Below are 4,986 nucleotides of genomic sequence, written 5' to 3' on the forward strand. Positions count from 1 at the left end.
CTCTTGAATGTAAAATCGTAAAGAGTTCTTAATAAACTCCCTTCCCACCATGCCTTTTAGACACAGTCTGGAATGCTATAAGCATTTCACACATGATCTTTCATTCTGGACTTCCTTCTGTGAACAGTACTTGAGGCCCACATTTTGCTGATTTCAACAAGTATGCAAATTTCCAGCTTTGCCTTTATTATATTATCGCTTGCCTCAGCAAGAGTGTCTTAGCGAACAAGAGTGTCTCAACATTTCTACTGCTGTGATAAAACACTGCGGCTGAAACTCGGGGAGGAAAGGGTCACTTTCAGTTTACAGCTCCCCTCCTCACTACATCACTGAAGGAAGTCAAAGCAGGAACAAAGGGCAGGAACAGGAAGCGGAGATGGAAGCGAGCCCATGGAGGATGCTGCTTACTGCCTTGCTTCTCATGGCTTGTTCTTAGACAACTCAAGACCACCAGCCCAGGAGGACACCCCCAACAGTGAGCTGGGCCCTCCCACATCAACTGTTCATTGAAAAAAAATCACCCACGGGCCACTCTGGTAAGGACATTTTCTCAATTGAGATTCCCTCTTCCAGATGACTCTAGTTTGTGTCAAGTCGACAAAAAACTAAGAATGAAATACACTGTACAAATACTGTCAGGTACCACATGCTATGAGAATATCTCCCTCCCAAACCCAGGGCACAAGTTGCCAAGACTCTGCCTCCTGCCACAGTTGCAGCATTGTTCCTTGAACAACGTATTCAGGGGATCTCAGGGGGCGCCATACCTGTGAGAGCCACCATCTGCCTCAGGGTAAGTGGTACACAGCTGTAATCCCAGCATGCAGGAGCGGAGACAGGACAATGGCAAATTCAAAGCTAGCCCAAGTTACACAGAAGACTCCACAGAGAAGCTGAGGGCTGAATGTAGCACGGCGGTACAGCACTTGCCTGGCATTAGCAAGGCCCTGACTTCAGCTTCAATGTACAAAAATTGGTTTTTGTTTGTTTGTTTGCTTGCTTGGTCAGCTTTGAGGCTTTGTTGGTGGCGGGGCGGGGGCGGATTTGGTTTGTTTTTTGTTTATTGGTTTGTTTGGTTTGGTTTTTGTTTTATTCTTTTGTTTTTCCAAAGTAGTTCTGGCTGTCCTAGAACTCACTTTGTAGACCAAGCTGACGTCAAACTCACAGAGATCCGCCTGCCTCTGCTTTCTGAGTGCTGGGATTAAAGGTGTGCGCCACCACCACCCGGCCACACAATTGCTTTACTGGTATACTATGTATTTAATAATTCTTGTAACCTTTCAGCAGAGCCAGTCATGCCTCATGACTTTCCCACAGATTAAGTGCACTGTTCAGAGCTTTTCGTTTCTTCTTTTTTATTTGTTTGCCCTTGCTTGGTTTCCGACACACAATCGCCTTACAGTAGTCCAGTCAGGTAGACAACATGCAACCATCAAGTTAGGATAATCAACTGACCCAGTAAAGTTAAACTCTCACGTCAGTGACTGAGGTCTCCTTGTTAATCACATCAGTGACTGAGGTCTCCTTCTTAAATCCCAGGATTCTTCAACCCCAGCTAACAAGAAACCACTGATTCTTAATTCAAATATACCACATGAAAGAAAGCAAACAGAAAGAATGAGTAACATATGATTCCACTTGCTTCCAATAATAAAGATCCTGTCCAGATTCAGCAGAGAGAAGCCTTGTGACAGATTTTAGGCCATCGGTCCTCTAAGGACACCAGTCGCTTGCAGCAAGAGGAGCTGGAATGTGGAGGTCCAGCAGCAAGACCTCAGAACAACACAGAGCCCTTACGTTTATAGTCTAGAAAGTGGAGCTGAGGGAAAGTTCGCTCAGCAGGTTAACAGGGGAATTAAATAAAGCATTAGGCAGTACTTTGGGGAATTCATCTTGTTCCACCCAACCTTGAGGCTGGTACATGCTAGGAGCTCAGAGGTTGAGAGAAGTTTCCAAATAAGGTGTGGCTGCTCTCCCGTCCTGGGATCGCCTTTGGGATCTAAGACCACTGATACAATTTCTAAAAATGAAAGTTAATAGAGAGTAGCGGTTCTCAGCCTGTGGATCGTGCCCCCTTTGGGGTCACATATCAGATACCCTGCATATCAGATATTTATATTATGATTCATAACAGTAGCAAAATTACAGTTATTAAGTGGCAATGAAATAATTTAATGGTTGGGGGTCACCACAACATGAGGAACTGGATTAAAGGGTCGAAGCTTTGGAAAAGTTGGGAACCACTGAACTAGAGCGATAGGAGCCCATTAGTTGCCTGAGTGTATAGACTTAGAGGCAAGAGATTGAGAAGCTGGGCATCCATATGAAATATTAAAGTGGATCCTTGCCCTAACCATACAGAAAAGTTGCTTCAATCAGATCAAAGATTTAGACACAACAAACTAAGTTTTTGAAAAGTTCAGAAATTTCTCAGAATGTTGGATATAATAATAATTTCATGGATAATACAACAAAAGAGGCAATAAAAGAAAACCTAGATAAATTAGAATACATAAAAACTAAAAATCTGTTTAAAAGCTATAATCAACAGAATAAGGGAAATATTTGAAAATTTTATATTTGATAAAGTTTTCATATACAGAGCATTTAAAGAAGCCTAACAATGCAACAATAGCAAAAATTACCCTACTGAAAAATGGACAAGCGGGCCGGCAGTAGAGGCACGTGGCTTTAATCCCAGCACTCAGGAGGCAGAGGCAGGTGGATCTCTGAGTTCGAGACCAATCTGGTCTGCATAAAAAGTTCCAGGACAGTCAGGGCTACACAGAGAAACCCTGTATTGAAAAAAAAAAAAGCTTAGACATTTCTTCAAAGAAAATATACAAATAAACAAGCATCCAGAAAGGTACTCTTCCTCATGAACCATTCGAGAAATACACATCAAAACCACAGTGACATTCGTTCTGCTCACTAAGGTGACTGCTGTCAGGGCAGCAAAAACAAAGGCAGTAAATAAGTATCATTGAGCAGGTAAGAGAAACACAATCACTGAGAGAGGGAATGTAAACCAGTGTAGCCTTTATGAAAAACAGTGTGGTGTTTCCTCATGTCAAATCTTCAAAATAAGTTTAACACAAAGGAGATATTTATATGCCCATACTCGTAACAGCATTGACTATACCCAGTAAACAATCTACACCTGCTCCAGTCCCACCGCTTCTGGGTAGGGGTCTGAATGAATTCAAGTTAGCACACCACAGAGATACCTCACATTCTTGTTAACTGTGGCTCTGTACACAGTAGGCAAGGTACGGATCTGCTAAGATGCCATCAGCAGATGAATGGACAAAACTGTGGTACATATACACAGCGCCAGAAAGGAGAACAAAATTACATCATTGGCTGGAAATGAGTGGAACTAGACACTACCCATTTAAGCAAAATAAGTCAGACTGAGAAAGATCAATATTGCATGATTTCTCTCAATACATGGAACCTCACATAACTCAGGAGGGCCTCAAACTTGCTGTGTAGCCAAGCCTGGCCCTGAATTCCTCATCCTCTCGCCTCCATATCTATAATAAAAAATAGAAAAGGAACTAGTCGGGGAAGGAAAGGGGCTTCTGGGAAAAGGAAAGAGAAACAAGGGAAGGTAAAAGGAGGCAAGAAAGGCCACACGTGTGGTTTCTCACATGTGGTATCTAGATGTGATCTATTTATACTTCTGAGTCATCAGATCAGAGGCCAGGAAGGCGGCAGCAGAAGGGAGGGGTGAGAGGGTAGCAGGTGTGCGCGTGGGCAAAGGGCAATGCTATAAACAATATCTCCTTGAAACCATTGCTTTCTACACTAACTAAAAGATTAATAAGGCATAAAGCCGAGCTGACGAAATGCCCATGTTGCAATCCCAAGTGACCATCTCTCTCTTTGACATTCATGTAAAAAGCAACCAGTCACTTGTTTATTTCTCCATGAAAATACAGAAAGTGTGACTGCTCAGTGACCCCATTTTAACCCCTCCCACATTTCAGCATGACAGAAAGCTTTGAGGAATCGAGACTTTGGAATAAAGAGGTACCTTTATTTTCTGTTCCCCTCCCTCGCCAGAGTCAGTCACACAGTACGAGCCTTTCTTGATCAAGAACGGGGTGATATCCTCAAACATATTTGCACCTTCAGTTGAGCCACCTTTTTCCTGCCTGAAACAGCTTCCTCTCTTATTTTATTGTGTATTTGTCAGTGTGTGTGTTTGTGGGTATGTGTGTGTGTGCAGTTGTATGCATGTGCTCATTGTAGGAGGGCACACATATGTGGGTGTATGCAGAGGCCAGAAGTTGCCTCAGGCACTGTTTCCTCAGGATCACTGAATCAGGGTCTCTCATAGGAACCTGGAACACACTAAGGTCAGGCTGCCTGGCCACCAAACCCAAGATATCATCTGATCACTGTCTCTAGATCACTGGGATTATATTATGTAGTTGGTTGTTTTTCACTCCTTACTTTTTGGGGGCCCACCACCCAGCTCCCAAATAAATACACAGAGACTTACTTCTTCTTATGAATGCCCGGCCTTAGCTTGGCTTGTTTCTAGCCTGTTCTTCTAACTTAAATTATCCCATCTACCTTTCGCCTCTGAGCTTTTACCTTTCTCTATTCTGCATACCTTTCTTTCTTTCTTTTTTTCTCTCTTCCTTCCTTCCTTCCTTCCTTCCTTCCTTTCTTTCTTTCTTTCTTTCTTTCTTTCTTTCTTTCACTATATGGCTGGCTGTGTGGCTGGGCAGCTGGCCCCTGATGTCATCTTCTTCTCCTTTCTTTTTTGCTCCTCCCTCTTCTCTTCCTCTCTTCTCTCTCTCTTAAGCCAAGATTTCTCCTCCTATTTATTCTCTCTGCCTGCCAGCCCTGCCTATTCCTTTCCTGCCTTGCTATTGGCCATTCCTCTCTTTAGTAGACCAATCACATGTTTTAGCCTGGCAAAGTAGCACAGCTTCACAGAGTTAAACAAATGCAACACACAAGAACACAGCA

The sequence above is a fragment of the Myodes glareolus genome, chromosome 7 (assembly GCF_982192425.1).
Source record: "Myodes glareolus chromosome 7, mMyoGla1.1, whole genome shotgun sequence".
Lineage (NCBI taxonomy): Eukaryota > Metazoa > Chordata > Mammalia > Rodentia > Cricetidae > Myodes > Myodes glareolus.